At 34.7% G+C, this 21,257-nt stretch overlaps 1 protein-coding gene across 10 annotated transcripts in view; it reads left to right on the forward strand.

Moving 5' to 3' along the window:
* The window catches only part of LOC118190586 (uncharacterized), a 228,101-nt gene that overhangs the window by 65,873 nt on the left and 140,971 nt on the right, over positions 1-21,257 (forward strand). For 5 of the 10 annotated variants that reach the window (XM_085825327.1, XM_085825338.1, XM_085825331.1 and 2 more), the window contains one exon: positions 3,194-3,407. The exons of 1 other annotated variant lie outside the window; for it this stretch is intronic. The gene's annotated coding sequence lies outside the window, so the exon portion shown is untranslated. Of the gene's footprint in view, positions 1-3,193; positions 3,408-14,608; positions 14,754-21,257 lie in introns of those variants that run through there. 4 more of the 10 variants (XM_085825329.1, XM_085825333.1, XM_085825334.1 and 1 more) reach the window with 3 other exon arrangements.

Genomic DNA, 21,257 nt, shown 5'->3' on the forward strand with positions numbered 1-21,257 from the left:
ACCTTTAGTGTCTTTTTGCCGAGTGGGACCCAAAGTAAACTCAGTTTTGTGCACCGAAAAATCTGCCTTCTGTGCCTTAACTGCTTGTTTTTGCGTAGAAACAACAATTTTAATTGTAAAAATTGTTTTAATTGTATTTGGTGTTTTAAGTTTCTCTATATTTTTAAATTTTTAATAAAGATATTTTATGTAATTTTGTCTTGTCGCGAAGTGAGAACTGAATAAATTGAATCAGAAATCTCTAATGAGATTCGAGGAAATAAGTTTCAATGAAATGCAGCAAAAATAAATAAATAAATAAAAAAGGTGCGTATAATTTAATATTTCGCGCAAGGAAGTCATGTGGTCTACACATCAGACTTTTCAATGCTGTGCTTAGAACAAATTGTTTGTAAATAGGCTTTGACGACTAAATATAGGAGTACAAAATCGGGTGTGTTTCATTCACTATATGCGCGAAATTCTTGATATAATCTATATCCGTAACATTTAGGAGCTCACTTTCAGTTATATTAATGCCAAGTAAGTCAGTGAAATACTTAAACCAGCTAATTTATAAAAAAAAAAAGGTCACCCTTGTATTCGCACACTGAAAATTTTCTTATCCGTAATATAAAACACAGCGCAAGAAATAAATATTTTACAAAACGTTAAAAAAAAAAAAAAAAAAAAAAAAAAAAAAAATTAATAGGAATAAATCTGATCATGGAAATTTGAAAGCTAGTTCTGAATATTTTTAATTGGCTGTTTCATTGGCGGACGGCACATCCAACTGTATGACTGGAAAAAGAGGTGGCGCTGTCTGTTACAAAAGTAGTAACTAAGTACCAAAATTCGCTACATAGCCAGTTACGACAATACCCCTTTCCTGGCTCCCGGTTACTTTATACGTGAGAAAAACGGACCCACTAACAGCCCAGCCATAAAGTCGCTGAACGCTGGTAGTTTGACCTGGACTCAATTTTGGGCGAACGGGCTGGCTGTACCGGCGTTTTCGTCGTTTTTCCCATACGTAACGTGGGTATGAATAAGTTTCCCTTAGACGCCCACCAGCGGCCGAGCGGTAACGTCGCTGAACACTGGTAGTTCGGTCCGAGGTTCGAATCCCGCGAACGAGCTGGCTGCTTGGGTGTTTTCGTGGTTTTCCCCATGTGTAATGTGTATACGAGCCAGTTTCCCTTTAAAAGTCCTCCACGAAGGCAACCCTCCCTTAAGGCAGATAGCCCTCGAGTGCCTTGCCGTAATCTAATAAACAACCTGTTTCCCTTAGACATTTCTCCAGAAAAGTATCACTGCCCTTACTGTAATCAAATAAACAAAGCCAAAAATGTGAAGAAAACGACGAAACTCCGACGAACACCGTTCGAACTACCGGTTTTCAGCTATTTTTCTGCTTTGCCGCTGGTGGGCTAAATAGAATTTGAAATGAATGGCATTAAGAAACTGGCAGAATTACAAACCTTCAAGATTATCGGACTGAATTTTGCTAAACATGATGGAAGCGGTAAAGCCATCAAGGAGAAAGTAAGAAATTATTTGACTTTATATTATATATCTCAAGATTCGTAGGCGATAAAAATAATTAACAATTCTCCCTGAATAAAACAAAAATCGGCTGCGTTTTCTTCCGATCTAGTTCCGTTTAGTTTTGTAGAATTAATAACTAAATTACGCTTAGACTTTTTAATGGCTCATGTCGTAAGGAGCAAACGTTTGTTTACATTTGAACGTAACGAGCTCTTTGTCCCCACTAAGATCTTTGAAATATTAAACTGTAATCTGTTAAGTCAGACTGGACTAAATTGACGTCACAGTTTCAGTACCAGGGGAACCTTTGATATCGAAGAGAAAAATAAAGTACATTCCATTATGTTTGTGATTATAATAATTAAAATTTTAAATTTAGTTTTCATGTTTAAAGTTATTGTAATTATTTCCGCAGTAAAATTTAACTGATTATTTTACCAAGGAAGACTGTTCTAAAATGTAAATACCATTGACCAGAAAGTTCTTAATACACTCATTTGGGTTGAATTTGACGCCCAACCAAAAAAGATTGCCGACGCGTACGTTAATTTTAAAAAGTTAAAAACCGTTTTTGAAACTATGGCTTTTTGTAGAAGTCTCAGAGGAATTGTAAGCATTCGCTATTGTTTCAGACATCTGTGAAAGCTATGAAGATTTATTTTTAGAATATGGCAATTCACAACAATATTAAGAAAACGTGTTTAAAAAGTGATTAAAATGTTAAAAGAAATGCTGAAACTGATATCAAAAGAGATAAAGAAAAAAAAGTGATGATTTGCTGTCATCAACCGAATCTAGAAAAGCACTGCCAATTCAAATTCAAATTCTTGAAATGAAAGGTGTTGATTAAAAAAGCTGTCAGCAGTTTTGCGAAACTGAAAATACAATTGAAAAATATTTGTTGAAATGTATCAAACAACACAGATATAATAATTGTTTCTTAGAGAGAAAATTTCAAGAACGTAATTATAAAAATTTTAAAATGAATTTAAAATTTACTCAAAAAGTTTAAATTTTAGTTTGTGTGTTTGTGGAGAGCAGCCCGCCCACCTGACAAGTGGTCTTACAGCATAATTAGGCTGTCTCAGTTACGAGTATATACAGACAAACACACACACTAAAATAAAATTCTCACTGTTGCCTCGATTATTATTGATATATTCCATAATCACTTTATGAATTATATCATTAATAGTCGATTTTATTATTGATATAATTCTGATTTTAGTATTATTTATTTAGTTCTTAAGTATTAATTTTTAGCTATTATGTTTGGATTAATTGAATTAATTCTTAGCTGTCATTTTACTTGTAAAGTTTAAACTGATACGTATCTCTGTATGCATTAAATTCATCCGCATAATAAATACTTTCGGAACGGAAGTGATTCATATGGCAAAACTATAAAGCTGTCAACACGTCGGTTGGCCTTGATGAGCATCGACATAACTTATTCGCGGGAAAGAATTTCGGTTTAAGTACGGAATGTGCCCTTTCTACTGCTATTGAAAGCATTCATAACGAAAAATTATGTAAATAATTGAGCTCATTAAATAAATATATTTTTTAACTGTCATAAATATGCTCCATTAAAATTTTTTGTTAGTATTATTTTTGATATTAGCTGTTATGTTTTCTAGTTATTTCATTATGCGTTTATTCGTAGACAGGCAAACGACAGCGGATGTCATGCTGGAGCCAAACGATTCCTACGTTTGAATGAACTAAGGAGGCTATTGATTCCAAGAGAATATCCCATACCTTTCCGTTTTGTGATCGGAAACTGTCATTTCATTAGTTTCAAATTTTGTTTTAACTGTGATGGCTTTCTTCAGCGCTGCTAGGAAACGAACATCTGAAGAAGTGTTTCAGTCAACAAGGTAAGAAAGATTTCCAGTTTGATAAAACATTTTTTTTTTTTTTTTGAAGCGAAATGTTTTCCGGCTACAGTGAGTGTTTATTTTTAAGCTAAGCCTGGAGAAGGGGAATAGATATATAATAGAACAGATCCTGAAAATAACTGAATTCTGGATAAATGGAGCAAAAGGGATATTGTTCTGAAGAATTTTTCAGGAAAAGAATCCCAAAATTTAATGCGCATACTTAAAAAGATGTCTACATTTTCAATAGTAATATTTTTATTCATATAGCACTAATCACTGCATGTAGTGCCACTGTATACATTTTTAAAGAATATTTTTTGTTCATTCTCTATAGTAAAGTTTTCTTTTTTACCTTTACGGAAAATTAAACATAACATCTGTTGCCGGTATTTCCATTATAATTAATAAGACGAACGGTCTGTAAGTAAATTTTAAGTCTCTAGTTATTTTTTTTTAATGGAGGAACAAAGTTGGTTTTTGCGATTGTTGGCAACAAGTTTTCTTTGCGGAAGTGAAACTCCTTTGAGATGAGTTTCTCGTTGGCCTCATGCTTTAGCTTTATGTTTCGGAGTAATTTCAAAAACAAATTAGAGGAGTTCTGCTTAATGGGGATCTCTGGAGAAATTTAAAACTAGACTAGATGAATTGGTAAAAGTTTACAATTGGGTGCCCCTTGCTTTTTTGGCGATTCTTTTTTGATGGCCAGGAAGACACAATTTAAAGATTGCTGCTGCGCAAAACCAAAATTGAAAGTCAAAGTATTGCACAAACTCTGTGTCCATGTACACATCAGTCTGTTTTCACTTAAAAAACATCCCAGAATTGCACAAACTAGGCATTGCGCACTGCCTTAAATTTGTCCATGTACACATCAATCTATTTTCATTAAAAAATTAAGAAGCTAAAACAAAGTTAAAACTATCATAATAACCAAAAATGAGGTTTCATAGCAAAAATAAAAAAATAAAAAAATTAAAAAAAAAAAAAATTATCGCTAATCGAAGGGGCACCCAATTAATTCTACACTAGAGCCGATGAGTTTTGTATAAAACTGCTTTAAAATATACTAAAACGTTGAACTGTATTATTTCAGTAATTTCATCTCTGTATAATATCTAAGGGAAGAAAACCTTGAATGGCTATCAAAACGAAAAGAATGACCTGAAGATAACTTAAAAGGAAATAAGAAAGCGTTAAGAAAATCAGGAAACTTACAGTCACATCTAATCATAGCAAATAAAAATAATTAAATAAGTAAGTAAATAAATAAAAGGAAAAGGAAAAAGAAATCTTAAGGCTTTCAGATTTTACATTACGCTCAAAGGCGCGTTTTTTTAACGTTTTGTGTAACCTTTATTTATTAAACATCATGTTCTTCGCGCTTAAGCAATAAAATTCAATTCAATAGCAATATCGCAAAGTAATTTTAAAGTGAGCATATCTTTAGAATTTCCGATACGCAGTCTCGCGCGCTGGAGATAATAATGGTTTTTTTTTTTTTTTTTTTCCCTCCGTTCAGTGTTGCCATCGCTCGCTTTACAATCGTCGAGTTTCTTAATCAGAAACTCATAAATGCTTTACAATAATAATACAAACTTCAAATAAATAATAGCCCACCAGCGGCCGAGCGGTAAAGACGCTGAAGACTGGTAGTTCGGTCCGAGGTTCGAATCCCGCGAACGGGCTGGCTGCATGGGCGTTTTCGTGGTTTTCCCCATGTGTAACGTGTATACGAGCCAGTTTCCCTTAGAAAGTCCTCCACGAAGGCATCGCTCCCATTAGGCAGATAGCCCTAGTACGCTTTGCCATAATTAAATACACACACACCCTCAAATAAATAATAAATAACAAACTTCAAATTCAAACATAATATAAATAAATAACAAACAAACTTCAAATAATAACAACTTCAAATTCCGCATTAGCACAAACTTCAAATAACAAAAATAAAAAATAAAAATAATAATAACAATAAATCAAACTTCAAATTCCGCATTAGAGCTTCCAGATGCCCATATTCGATGGAAAATAACATTATTGAAAATTTAATGGCTAAAGGTACCGTTGTTTTATCACAATGCGAGAAACATACATACATTTATGCAGATTCTTCATTATTTGATTTCTTTAAATATAACGCAGGGCTCTAATATTTGGTGGTAACAATTTAAAAAGTGATTCGCCGTTTATAGTGAATCAACACAAAATGCCAAAACGAAATTAATAGCCCTTCTGGCTTTATTAGCCCACTAATCGATAAAATGAAATAAAATTAAAAATAAATGAATAAATACAAAGTGAATTTGAATCATCGGCGTCAGTGACCACAACCAAAGAAGATTTAACAAATTATGTTCTAGTTGAAGTAGACAGTGAGGAAGAAAATCAAACACTTGAATGAAACAAATAGTCAATATCAACATCGTGCGACAATTTGTTACAAAACCGTAATCGATTATGAAAGTGTTTTAAATACCTATGATAAACGTTATTAATGGCCAAACGGGTTTATTAATGATTATGATTATTTTCGATTGTTTTTATTCTGTTCTTGTTTCTTCTATCTGCCGTTCATGGATTCGACCAAAGTGAGAAAATGAATTTTTCATAAATTTAAACGAATATGTTTTAAACAAATACGATATTTAGGTTTTTCACTTATTTACTCGAAAACTAATAAACAGTGAAAACAGAATGGCTTATTATAATCAGAAAATACTACACAGATTCTTATGGAGTGTATCATTTTTGTGGTGAAATAGAAATTATAGGATCTGATGGCTGGAAGAAGTTTTAAATATAAGTAGAGTACCAACGGTTTCATATATCTTGTATACTGGATTTATAAATGAGAGGATATAAAAAAAGAAGAAGAAAAATCGGCTGATATAACACGCAATATTTTATGTTCCTCAGATCTTTTTTTAAAATTGCTGATTGAAGAATCGCATAAACAACAACAACAAAAAATTTAACATTAAAATGTTCTTTGCCACTGAATCCGTTTTTTATTATTAGTATATGCAATAAATATCTGTAACTTTTCCTGCTTCTTTTCGTAAATTGTCAAAATCAACTCTTAACAGTTTATATGAAATCTAGTAATGAATCATATTGTTACGTTATTTTCTTCCTTGACGTTCGTACGGGGTTCGTGAAGATTTAGAGCGAATAATGACGGCAACATTTGATGAAGTATCAAAACACACTTTATTTAGCTGGTACTAATCAGGACAGGTCCAAAATCACGTTACAGTCGTCGAAGAACTACTATAAACACGTTGACACAATCAGCGACACACCCTTCTGGTTATCAGGCTATAACGGTGGAGACAGCTTCACTGAAAAGCACCAGAGTACAGCTCCCGACTCTGCTCGGCCATTCTCGGAACTCCACGTACTCTCGAGACTCTCCACGTTACAACTCGCGATGAACTCGACAGAGCACGGCTCCCGACTCTTCGGTTCAGTCGTTCCCGGAGCTCATCACGCTCTCTCGACGATGCACTAACCGCGATACACTAAGAGACTCTTCGATGCACTCGACGACTCACTCGGCACTCGCTGGCCGGCTGTCAACTCGATCGTCACCGCACGGTCTGACTAGCTATCTCGCATCCTAAACGAGGTACTCTCACTCGCCCTCTCGACAAGGCACACTCTCCTGACTGCGGACCAGCAGGCTTTATATAGCTTTCAGCTTGTGTTCGACAACATTCTGGGCTAAACCGGTAAGAAATCGTTCCAGAAGGTTCTCCATCCGTCCATGGCATGCCGCTAATTTTGTCGCCAAATGGGAGATGTATGGCCCAAATGTGGCAACCCTGCCTTTCCTTGCCATTTTATGGCAACCCTAAAACTGCTTTGCGGAGAAGCCATCTTACCGCGCCTGTGTATTTCGTAGCATATTAAAAGTGCTGTATTTAGGGATTCGTCCTTTTGTTGAAGAGTCTTGTTTGAAGCATCTATTCTTTCTAAAATCTTTTCCCATACAGTAAGTAACAGTACATACTCAAATGTATCAAGTTTTTTATGTAAATCGGCAGCTTCGGACCTTGTTAACGGTTTTTCATCTTTGTTTGAGGGAAAAATGACGTAAACAATGTTTAATTTCTTCATAATTTTCCTTTAAGGATTTCACAGCATCGGAACGAGCAGACCATCTGGTGTTACAAATAGGTTTAATACTTAAGTGTTTGCTCTTACAAAATTTTTGTAATGCATTTCACGTATGTGTAGAACTTGGAAAAAACTACGTACAATTCCTGAATGATATTGAGAAAAGTGGTCATTTCCATGCAACTTTCTGCAGCAGCATTTCCAATTAAATTTAATGAATGATTTGCGCATGGTATAAAATAGGCAGAAAAAATATGTTGTTTTATTGTGGATTGGAGTCCCTTATATTTATTTACTTGACATATTAAACGCATTATCATAACACTGTCCCCGACAGTTAGTGATGTCTAAATCTGTATTATTTAAAAATTCTTAAATAACTTTCTCCAAGTTTTCACCAGTATGAGAAAATATAGGTAAAAATTCCAAAAATCTTTCTTTTATACCACTTGGAAGAAAGAACATAGCGAGTAATGACGTTCAGCTAAGAGATATATCAGGTGTTGAATCAGTAATTAGAGAGTAAAATTTGGTTTCCTTTATTTCGTTCACTATTGTGAGTTGTAAATCTTTCGATACAATAGAAATAAATTCATCCCATATTCTAGACGACAAATAGTTTATAGTACCGGTGCCGCAGTGTGCATATTTTTTCATGTGTTCCTGCAAAAATGGATCGAACTCCGATAAATATTCCAAAGCACCTATATAATTACCATTACTTTCACTAAAAAACACTTCATTTCTACCACGAAACGCTAAAGAGTATGTAGAAATAAATTTGATTGTCGCTACCACACGTTTAAGTATTTCCCTCCCAATATATATATATATATTTTCATTTATAATTTGTTGGTCCAGTTCAGTGTCAAATGTGTCCGGTAATTTTAGATCTTGTTTTAAAAATTAAAATGAAGTTAATGTGGTCACTGGAGGTTTCATGCTCTGACGATTTTTAATGTACATTTTTCCAATCATTCGTCCCTTTTGTCATGAGCGTTGCTTGCTTGGAAAATAATTTACAGAGTATTGTTGGTTTCAGTATAAGCCAACCAATCTCGTTTAACTTTTTCCCGCTACTAATTGTTTTGAAGAAGGAGACAATAGTTAATTTTCTTGTGATTTGTTTTGACCCTTCGTTGCATCGAATAGAAGATGATTCCGAAGATCCATTTATTGATTTTGATGGATTTTTTATGTAATACTCTCGCAATACTCGTCTGTGAAGTATTCTGACCATAATGCAATATCGTTTACAAAACTCTTAGTTTCATCATTACTTTCAGATGATTTGAAATTTATATCTTCTCCTTTTGTTTCATCTTCACAAACGGAATTTCTTTTTTTTTCCTGCTGGTCTTTTTGCAGAATAGTTTCGGACACAAATGATGTTTCTGGAGTTAGAGCAGGTGAAATTTATGAAAATGATGACGATTGTTGTAATTGATCTCCATCTACAGTTAAAAATTTGTCTAACGATCTTTTCATTTGTTTTTCCACTTTATCTCGATCTGCTTTTCGTTTTCTTTTTTCACTTCCCCTTAAATGTTTATAGGAACTCATTTTAAAGAACACGTAAAAGAAAGTAGAAAATGGTCTTCAATTAAATTAATTTTTACTCAATATCACAATCACAAACAAAATCACAATTTGTGGTATTTTATATTATATTGTTGCGTGCGTACGGGTTCGTTATGAAATGAATGCACAAGTCCGATGAAAAATGAACAAAAAAAAATTTATTATTATCACAACAAAAAAATGCTTAAATTTTCTCGAATTATCATGCAGTATTACAATATCTCACAGTAGTTATCTTTTAACTACTCAAATGTCCAATAGAACGCAATTAAAAACAGCTAAAGAACGCTAATCCGCGAATTCGCTACAATCAACAAGAGCAGTTTTCTAAACAACAACAAACTAAGCAACTACTACAAACTGAGACGTTTTCCTCCTTTTATAAGATTTTAAAATCACGCGCTAGAATTTTCCAGTACTTTCTCGAAATCAAAAAGAGATATTTATTTATTTAATGCACGCGCTCTTGTAATTTCAATTTTACGGCTTAGCTTTCTTTTAATATTCGTCACGCGCTGCACTGCGCGAGAAATAAAATCATTTAATTTGTAATTGAACTAACATTAGCTTTTTAAATACCAAATTCGTAACACTGCCCCCTTCCCAAGGACTGCACGTCCCGGGCAGTACAATCCCTGGACAGGAAGCTAAACTTACAACTGTGGCATAAATGCATTAATAAGCATTACATTACAATAATAAACAACATGAACAATAAATGCAATACATAAAACAAATCAAATACACATTTAAAAACAAAATGGACCATGGTCTTATACTATTTACAATTATTTACATTATGTACTATGGCCATAGTAATGAGCTAACCTGTCGTAAGAGTTCGAAGACTCACAGATCCGAACCATGACGTCATTTAGCCTGTTTAGGATTGTGTGCGAACCATCCCAAGGTGACTGTAAATCAGGCCTGACTCCTTTTCGTCGAATCGGGTTCCACAACCACACCTTGTCTCCTTCGTTGGATCTATGTCCAGCAGCTCTCGTGTTGTATCTGGTCTTCACTTTCTCCGTCGCCAAGTTCACTCGCTTTCGTGCGGAACGGTGCATCACTTCAAAACGGGCCTTGACATCTTGGATGTGTTCCTCAGGCGATGAAGGCGCATCCGTACGGCCATGAAACAGGCGGTCACAAGGCAGACGAAGGTCTCGACCGAAGAGCATCTGAGATGGAGAATAGCTGGTAGTCTGGTGTTTCTTTTCGACCCTAGCATGATTTCGGCTGTTTCTCGAGCTGGTTCTTTCGGACAAAGCGTCGGCATTTCCAGGTGAGGATCCCTTCTTAGGATGGATAGTCATGTCTTTAGATCCTGAAAGCAGTTTGTTGTTTTTCAAGTCTAAGGAAAAATTGTATTTCCTTAAAAAGTCCAATCCGAGTATGCATGGATCTGTAATATCCGCCACATATGCCGTGTGATGGTAGGCGGCACTTCCAAACGTGATGTTTACGTTTAACTTCCCAGTTATGTCGATCTTGTCACCAGACGCAGTCTGAAGGGTAACACAGGATGGCGTCCAAATAAGTTTATCTTTAAATTGTTCAGCTAAATCTTTCCTAATGATGGTAACATTAGCTCCTGTGTCAATGATCATACTGCAAGGAACTCCATCGATATTCCCATTGATGGACAGTCCGTTATTGTTGCCACTCACTGTATAAATTTTAAGAGCTTTAAAACAAGGTTTTTCACTATCTGGCAACCTCCGTTCCTCGATATGTTCACTAATTTGTTTACTGCGTTGTTGCTGGGAAATGGTCTTATTTTCCGTACCTCGGGGTGTTCTGCAGTTTCTTCGTATGTGGCCTTCAACTCCGCAGTTCCAGCACTTTAGAATTAGTTTCTTTTCACTTCTGTTCCGTCTCAAGCCACTGACTTGTCTGGTAAAATCATCTGCTTTATATTCCGTACCCTGGGGTGTTCTGCAATTCCGTCTTAGGTGACCTTCACTACCACATCTCCAACACCTTAGAGCCACTTTCTTCTCGCTCCTACTCCGTATCAAATCTTCGACTTGTCTGGCTAAATCATCTAAACGAGCCATCAGTTGATCCACTGGCTCATGGACTCGCACAGCTCTAACTGGGTAGCGATCTCTACTAGTTGCTTGCTGGGCTGCCTCGAACTTCATGGCGTACAACAGAGCGCTTTTTATGTCCTTTACATCTGCCATTCGAAGAGCTTTCTGTATTTCAGTATCTCGGATGCCGTCGATAAAGTATTGTAAGGACAGGATTTCCCTTGTTTCTGTCGGGCATTCCGAAAAGGCGAGATGGGACAGCCTTTCAACATCCGCGGCGAGCTCCTGAAGTGTTTCGGTAGGCTGCTGTTGACGAGATTTTAATTGGAGCCTGCTGTAGTCTTTTAAACATTTCTCGCCGAAGCGCAGCTCCAAAGCGCCGGATAGAGCTTCTAAATCTAACCTTTTGTTTTCGGGAAGAGTCTGAAGGATATCCGCTGCGTCGGCTCTTAGAGAAGCGGCGAGATGACAGGCCTTAGCTTGGGAATCCCATCCATTCGCATCCGCCACGATAGAAAATTGTGTCTTATACACCTGCCAGGAGGTCTTCCCATCATACGTGGATAGCTTCAGAGGTGGACGAGCAGGCATTGGTAAGAATTTAAAATCATCACTCCTGCTCCCTGCCGACGTTACGAATTTCTTTAAAGTATCCATTTCTTTGGCAACTGCAGAAACTCTCTCATCAATTTGTTGCTCGATTTGGTGTTGGACGGCACAAACTCTTCCTTCAATTCGTTCCTCCACAGCAGAAACTCTCCCTTCTATATGTTCTTTTACAGAAGAAACTCTTTCTTCTATTTCTTCTTTCACCGAAGAAACTCTTTCTTCAATATGATCTTTTACGGAAGAAACTTTTTCTTCAATATGGCCAACTTTATTTTCAACTGCGTCAATTCTGCCTTCCATAGCTTCAAATTTATTTTCTATTATGCAAGTAATTTCTCTTTTCATTTCTTCTTGACCAGCTTGAACGGCTTTCATTTCGTCCTTAACGGATTCCTGGCCCAATTTCATTTCTTCCTTAACGGATTCCTGGCCCAATTTCATTTCTTCCTTAACGGATTCCTGGCCCAATTTCATTTCTTCCTTAACGGATTCCTGGCCCAATTTCATTTCCTCTTTAATTTCTTCTTTAAATGAGGCAAAGGCTGATATTAACTGCCTTAATTGCTCTTCCATCGCTCTTGTTATTGGCATTCAAACCCCACTCCTGACACCAAAAATTGTTGCGTGCGTACGGGTTCGTTATGAAATGAATGCACAAGTCCGATGAAAAATGAACAAAAAAAAATTTATTATTATCACAACAAAAAAATGCTTAAATTTTCTCAAATTATCATGCAGTATTACAATATCTCACAGTAGTTATCTTTTAACTACTCAAATGTCCAATAGAACGCAATTAAAAACAGCTAAAGAACGCTAATCCGCGAATTCGCTACAATCAACAAGAGCAGTTTTCTAAACAACAACAAACTAAGCAACTACTACAAACTGAAATCGAAATCGAGTCAATGGCTAGGCGGCAATTAGTAGCCAACCGCTACTTTAACCGTCTCTGTTGGTAAATTGCCCTAAGGCGTTGGTACTTAAGTTTTTAATTAAGGCGATTTACGCCGCGCCAACTAGGCGAAACTTGTCAAATTTTGTGAAATGTAGGTGAGTAAGGGAGCCGCGTGACAGGCAGGAACCTGTCACGCGGGTGGTCACCAGCTTACGCGTACAATGAGAAATATTGGAAATATTAATAATTATCAAGTTTTGAAACAGGTTATCTAGATTGGAATAATTAAACTAATATCACGATCTAAATGAAGACAAATGGCACAACTAAGTGCAACAGATTAGCTAAACAAAATATTCAAATTCATCCTTTCTGTAAAACACGGATTGGACAGTGGTAGTCACTACAAACTGAGATGTTTTCCTCCTTTTATAAGATTTCAAAATCACGCGCTAGAATTTTCCAGTACTTTCTCGAAATCAAAAAGAGATATTTATTTATTTAATGCACGCGCTCTTGTAATTTCAATTTTACGGCTTAGCTTTCTTTTAATATTCGTCACGCGCTGCACTGCGCGAGAAATGAAATCATTTAATTTGTAATTGAACTAACATTAGCTTTTTAAATACCAAATTCGTAACAATATATTATTTTAATGAAATAATGTAATACTTTTATAAAAACTTACATTTTTATTTTAGGAATTCCAGAAAGTATTAACTATGAATCCAAAACAATGTATTTGCGATTAAGTCTATGTACTTAATTAAGTCTTAACTGCACAAATTTCAGTCACAACTCACATAAGATGCAATACGTTCAGGAGATACTGATTTTAAATAGCTACGTTTGACTTTTTAAACGCGCGTTTGTATAGTAAAGGCTCGATAGACCTGAGGCTCGATCGTATTTACATACATCGACACTCGCGGGCGTGGATGCATAAGCACGGGAACGCTCATCCACACTTGTCGACTTTATCAATCAACGATTCGGCATAATTTGAATACGTTTCAGCAATAATTATGACGTTTTTATATTATTTTCAGCAATAATTATGAATATGACGTTTTTATATTATTTTCAGCAATAATTATGAATATGACGTGTTAAATAAATTAATTATAATATTAGGTTCAATGTTTCTTCTAACCTTCTTCGGAAACATACAATGACCTGACTAGAACAGAGAGCTTACTAAAGCTATGTTCACTAATTGTAGTAAGTAGACAGGATACAGACGAAGGGTATACAAAACCCTTTATTTTTCTTTATATACAATGACTTCCGTACTTCGGAATACAATGACCCTCCACTCGGGGTCTAACGTAAAAGATATCAAAATAAAACTAAACTCTAATTTAACTTTAGAATAATACACGTGTAAGATTGGCCTTATAATAACAGGAAGCGTATGTAGCCAGAGACTGTGAACACTACAATACGTTTAATTTATCAAGAGGATTAAAACCTCTGGCCTGGAAGGCAAATAGCAACTGCGTAACTTCTAAGGTAAGCGGCCTGCTTCGAACTCACTGCTTCCTCTCTTCTGCTTGGCAAAAAGGCCACACTTAAATACTTGGCGTTCGCCAGACAAACTTTGCATAAAATCCTTAACGCTTATAATTCTGGCCGGAAGTAGAAAATAAGAAGTGATAGTAAAGATTTAAAATAAAATAAACGTTAGTAAAACTTAAGATCCTTACAATAAAAATTAAAAACTAATTTCCGTGCCCCCAAAATTACGGGCCATAGGCACGTGCCTAGCCGTTAGTCCGCCACTGCGCTTACCTGATAAGTGTGCATGTCAATCAAACGGAATGTGAAATAGTTTCGGTTCGTAGATAAAAAAAGCGAAAACATGCTTTTTTTTATCAGAAACATTGTGACCAAACGCAGTGCCACAGTCTTATCAATCGAAACTGAAATTTATCAACTGAAAGTGAAACTTTCTGTTGCCTGGGCTGTCAGACTGTTAGAAAGAGTTTAGTGTTCAGATAAATGCCGCACCATTTCTTGATTTTCTCTGAACACTTCCAGTTTTAGAGCTTTTCTCTTATTTTTCTATCAGCTGCATTTGCGGAGAAAATTAAATTATAAGTAAGTGCATTCATTTTATTTTCTCGGAATCATTAATATTTGAAACGTTTATACAGAAATTCTAGTTTTGTTGTAGTAGTTACAGGAACAGAAAATGTTCAACTTTAGAAATTGCATAACATTTGTTTATTTCATTGATATTATTGATGAAAATTAATTATCTTTCTTTAAATTATAAAAATTATGTGATGATTGAAATCTTTCAGAAACCTTTGTGTACATTTGTTTTTAAATAATGACAGTGTTTGTTTTTAAATAATGACAGTGTATTTCCAAACTAATGTGACCAATGATTTTTTAATCAGATTTACTTAAGAAACTATCTAACATTAGTGTATTTTAAATCCTTTGATTTATTTTTTATATTAAAAATACGTAACATTTAATTTTAAAACTCGTACTTACTTTTAGGCGAAAGTTTTGAATATAGAGAAGTTAACTGTAAAATTTAAAAAAAAAAAAAAAAAAAAAAAAGAATTAAAAGCACGCTTTTTTAATAGAACTCCTCTTTGTCGCCTGGTATCAACTTTTGTGATATCATATCTCAAACGTTTTCTTATAAGAAGGCTTGGTCTTGCATCGTTGATATTGTCATGCATTCATTCTTCACAGTCACGCTTAAATAAAATGAAAACTGTTATTTAACAAAATAAGAAATATTTTAAAGAAATTTGAAATTTCTTCTAAATATTTTTCAAAACATACAGTAGTGATTAAATTCAAAGAAGAAAATTCAAGCTTATAGTTATTTTCTATCTTAAATCTGCCACCTGCATCTGCAAAGTTTAGTACCAGCAAGACCTTCGTTGAGTTAGTTACATTTTGTAATTCAAATATATTGACAACGAAATAGTATTACATTTTCAGACTGATATTTGTTTCAAATAATTCTAACATTTTTAATTTATCATTAAATAACTTACTGTAATTTAAACTAAAACAAATTATGAAAATTTTCTAAGCTTTCAGAGAATACTTCCTAAGTGGGAAGTGAATAATAATAATCTGATCTCTTTCCCTTACTTATCAAATTATTTTTCGACGCATAAGTAAAAACACATATGCCAGTATGTAAACAATTATAAACATCTTGAGTTATATGCATTAAACCTGCGAATACTCAGCTAAGGCATAGAACGTATTTACCTTACGCAGTTATAAAAAGAATCATTTATTAAGTTAAAAGCAAGTGGGAAATCTTTGTTTAATAAATAAGAGACTTTTATTTGACTTAAATAGAACAAAAATAAATCAAAAATCTTCAAAGATATTTAAGAATTGAAATGTTGGGAAGAAAAAAATTGCATAGACTAATTCATCAGCCTTGACTATTATCGGTCTTACCTATTTGATGACATTTATCCGTTAGGATTACTTTTCAAAGACGAGAGGCAGAATGGCTGAAGAGAACACATGTACGTTTATATTGTTGCGTGCGTACGGGTTCGTTTGAATTGAATGCACAAGTCCGATGAAAAATGAACAAAATTTATTATTATCACAACAAAAATGCTTAATTTTCCTCAGATATTCGTTCAGTATAACAATATCTCACAGTAGTTATCTTTTAACTACTCAAATGTTCAAGAGAACGTAATTCAAAACAGCTAGAGAAAGCGAATTCGCTACAGTCAACAAGAGCAGTTTTCTAACCAAACTCTTAAAGCAACAACAAACCAACTAAAATCACACCGAACTGAGAGGTTTTCCTCCTTTTATAAGATTTTAAATCGCGCGCGAGAACTTTCTGGAACTTTCTCGAAAGAGATATTTATTAAATGTTAAATGCACGAGCTCTTGTATTTTCAATTTTCCGGCCTAGCTTTCTTTTAATATTCGTTACGCGCTGCACTGCAGGGAAAATAAAACAATTTAATTTATAATTCAACTAACATTAGCTATTTAAATACCAAATCCGTAACAATATTGTTTCTGAGGTTGCGACTATTATTGCTACGCTACCGCCCTCTTTTTTTTAGCATCTTCTCTCCCGCCCTCGAGAGCATTTGGGCTAATGATTCTTTGGTTAAAAATATTTTAAAACAGCCTATCTTTAGAATTCGCGTTCTGGAGATGATTTTTTTTTTCGTACAATGTTGTCAGTGCTCGCTTTGAATTTGTTAATCAAAAATTCGTTGAAGTGTTACAAAATCTGAAATACACAATAAAATATTTAAAAACAGCATATCTTTAGAATTTCCCATGGACAGACTCGCGCGCTTGAGATAAAAATGTTTTCTTCCCGCACAGTTTGTCATTGCACGCTTTGAAATTACTAAGTTTTTTTAATCAAAAATTCGTTAAAGTTGTAAAAGATATAAACTAAACAATAACACAAATATGAAAGTCAAAATTTGGGCTTTCCAGGTGTACATATTCGGGTGGTACGTTATTCAGAATTTCATATTTCTAGGTACAGTTCTTTTTTCACAATGCGAAAAACATGCATACTTTCATGCAAATTCTTCATTATTTAATTTCTTTAAATTAAATACAAGCGATAATATTTGGTGACAACAATTTGAAAATTGATTCAGAATTTTATAAGGATTCAACGCAAAATCTCGTTTTGAAACTAAGCTCTTCTGGGCTAACTCTCCTAGGGGCTTAAGAAAAAAACTGAGTGGCTAAGAAGACTTTGGATCAGATGCAGCGTACATGTAGAGGGTTAATCCTTTCTCGCTGATTTATGGAAAAATTCGGTGAAATTTATGAAGAAAATCTGAATTAAAATATAATCCAAAACTTTTCAATTTTAGTGTTCAAAACTTTTATATCAATGGTAACCGTATATTAGATTTTGGCTACAACTTATAAACCGGAAGTGATAATAATAAACTTAAAGCTGTGAAGAGACTTTTTCAAAAATATATCTTGAGGTAATACAAAAATTTAGTATTTAAAATCGGTATGTGATTTGAGGATAAAATTGAATGTATTAGCCTCAGTCCTAATTTTGTGTTCGTTTCACTTTCATGTCGTTTTTCAAATAAAAGGATGCTGTCTCCAAATGTTATAGCTATGTATTATTTTCAAAGAGATAATATAATAATATAGGGAATATAAATAATATAGGGAATATGTTACCGGCAAAGTTTGAAGTCCGGCATTCTATAGAATGCCGAGGCATTGTATATAATGCCTGAAACTAGCCGGCAATATTTGAAACGATTCATATTTCACACATTTCCTAGGCATTATATAGAATACCAAATGACAAACCGGCAAAGAATGAAAAACATTTCCGATTCGTTTCGAAGAACCGAAACTACGTACCAGAAGTTAATAAATGACGTAAAAAGGCCAAAATGACTGCTAAGAAAGAACCACAGGAAAGAACCACAGGATTGTAGCTGCTTAATCGCTAGGATGTGATGATTGTGGAAAACAAAAGTACATTCATTTACCCTGTTAAAGAAAGCATCGGTACTATACAGTATTACGTCACGGACGCTGAGTTAGTTTCCGTATTTCATGACAACTTATTTGAGTACTGGACACGGACGTGACAAAATGTTGAAAGAATGTTCAACAAATTACAAAACCTTTATACATAATGAATGATATTGAACTGTACAATCGCCTTTGTGAGCCTTGCCAGAAAAACAAAAACGTATTAAAAAGGCCATTAATGTGAAACTTATGATTGTTTCTAGAATATAATTTCCGTTCTCAAGTAGATCTTACCGACTCCCAGTCTCAGCCATAGCAAACTTAATATGTTGTATCAAGATAATCTCTTTCTTTCTTTCTTCTTTTTTTTAAAACTAAACAAAAGGGAAAAGGCAAAATTACATTCATAGATTTTTGAAAACCTCTATCTATTTCAAGAACGGTCGGTCTCTTTTTCAGGAGCAAAAATACTTCTGTAAAATGGGAAGGGGGAAAACCGTTTTCATGGTGAAGCAAAGCGTGCATACGATCATATTACCACTTATCAAGGAAAAAAGCAATGAAACAAAGCTATGCTATGAGAAATCTGAAAGCTTTAGGGATGACTGAATTTAAATTAATATTATTAACTAAAGAAGATACATTTTTGTAAATATGAAAATTTTCAAGAAAATCTAGTTCACCAACCGAAGAAAATTTATAGAAATTTTTTGTAATACAGTAAGTAATAAGGTATTTCTCTCGCCTTCCTAGCATGCCTTCGTGGTGTAGTGGTTCTGCACGCTGGGCCGGTATTCCAGATGTCCGTAGTTCGATTCAGGGCGAAGGCATTTGCTAATTTTTCATCTTTCCTGCTTTCAAAAAAATATCTAATGTCTCTACGGTGGCGCCCGAACTAAAAGAGTGTTGGATGATGATTTCTCCCCACCCAAGATTTGGCGATTGGGTCCCCTAAAACCTAAGTCGCCCTTTAAAAATGGGAGTGTATAAGGTATTTCTCTCGCTTTCCTAGCGTACCTTCGTGTTGTAGTGGTTCTGCACGGTGGGCCGGTTTTCCTGAGGTCCGTGGTTCGATTCCTAGGCGTTTGCTAATTTTTCATATCTCCGGCCTCGAAATAACCTAATGTCCTTTACACAGTAGTCAAAATCGTAACATAATTAGCTATCTATCATAGATTCCCCTTCCCTCCATTTCGTGTTCCTCGACACGAAATTTTAACCCTCTTTTATTTTGCAAATGTATGACAAATCTTATTGATAAGATGTGTTATAAATTCTCCAAGAATTAATTTCAGATATTTATCTTATATAGCGAATATATCTTATTAGGCGAGTACATGTGCCGGGCATGCTGTAAGCCATCACCACCAAAATAACAAGACTTTGGGACTGCTATCCTGACGTCACTAGCAGCAAGTAAATGGAAAAAAAAAAAAAAAAAAAGAAAAGAAAGAAAGAAAGAAAGAAAAACGAGCTTTTGGCTAATTAAGCCGGAAATGTGACAATTTCGCTGGGGTTAACAAGGCGAGATTCCCTCTCCCAATATCAATATGAACAGTCTGTTAATTAATCGTGCTTCCTTCAACGTTACTAAACTTGAAACACATGCTAAAGTTTTTTTCTAATGCAGCGATCGCCAAACCGTTGATCGCGAGGTACTAGTAGCTCGCGGGAACACTTTCGGTAGATCGCGATAACACTTCGGTTGACTAACCTTGATTCTTCCACTGAGCTGACGCTGACGACAACAAGTGTTTGTTTCTCACTTGCAACTACCTTGTCAACCTCATCTCATAGTTGATTGTATACTATGAGTTGATTGTATACTATAACCATAGTTGATTGTATATCTCTTCTTATGAAGAGAAGGAGAACAGATGTACAATATCAAAAGGTAGGATTTTAAAATTGTTTTATTACATTGGAGCATTTTTGAGTTTTCATCTTGCATGCCACAGTTAAATATCTCACTGCTAAAATCTACACTGTCGTAAAATTTGCTATAACTCCGCAACGTACGTTCAGTGGTCTCGTTTGTCTCGTATTATTCTACATTATATATTCATTTTAATTCTCAAACATTGTGCTTATCGGATATTATAATTTTAATTTCTGTATTATTTGAATATTTTTAGTTTATGTTGCACCCATCATAATTTAAACATTTTAATTCTCAAATATTGTGCTTTTCGGTTATTATAATTTTAATTTCTGTATTATTTGAATATGCCTAGTATATGCTGAACTCATCATAAATTAAACATTTCAATTCTCAAACATTGTGCCTATGGGATATTATAATTTTAATTTCTGTATTATTTGAATATTCCTAGTATATACTGCCCATCATAATTTAAACATATTCGTGTAAATAACGTTAACGGAGTGTAAATTGTGCATCCCAGTTCTCCGTAGTTTTCTCTCATTTCCTTGTACATTGTATAATTGAATGAATTGTTTTTTTTTTTTTTTTTTTTTTTGTATTGGGTTACCTTATATGTAGCTGTTTAATAATTTATTAACGCTGTGCATCCCCCCCCTATGTTTTGTTCTGAGCTATTAGCTCATACTTATTATGCGATTTTTTTTATTAGTATTTAGTGTGTTCAGTTAAGACACTTCCAACTGTTTAATTCTAAGATTACCTGTATATGCTTATTTAAAGGGGCTGGCGGTCGAGGCTCTGTACCCTACTGAGAGGAGTGCGACGGTGCATATAATTCTGCGCAATTACCATCCTAATGCTGAGTTATACCTACTTGTATTATACTACTTGCTGAGTTAACCTACTTGTATTGTTTATGCAAGATAATTGCTAGTCACTAGAATGAGCTCGCGAACTCGAAAATCCGAAGCAAACTTAGATGGTGCTATGATTAATCTGAATGCTTCCCCTCCAGCTGAGACGCGTACCACTACTATCAATTGACCAGCTTCCAGAATCGAGACATCTTAGCGACCAGATACATTCATTTTTAATGCAAACAAGCATTTTTAATGCATAAGCGAGAAAAAACTGCTTGGTACATTAATTACCTCTATCCGCAATACTTTTGCAGAACAAGAAGTGTACTGTGCAAGTCTGAAAGGAAAAATTCAGCTACTGCAACA

Source organism: Stegodyphus dumicola, chromosome 10, assembly GCF_044657685.1.
Source record: "Stegodyphus dumicola isolate Sdum_Otavi_A_Nest chromosome 10, ASM4465768v1".
In the NCBI taxonomy this organism is placed as follows: Eukaryota; Metazoa; Arthropoda; class Arachnida; order Araneae; family Eresidae; genus Stegodyphus; species Stegodyphus dumicola.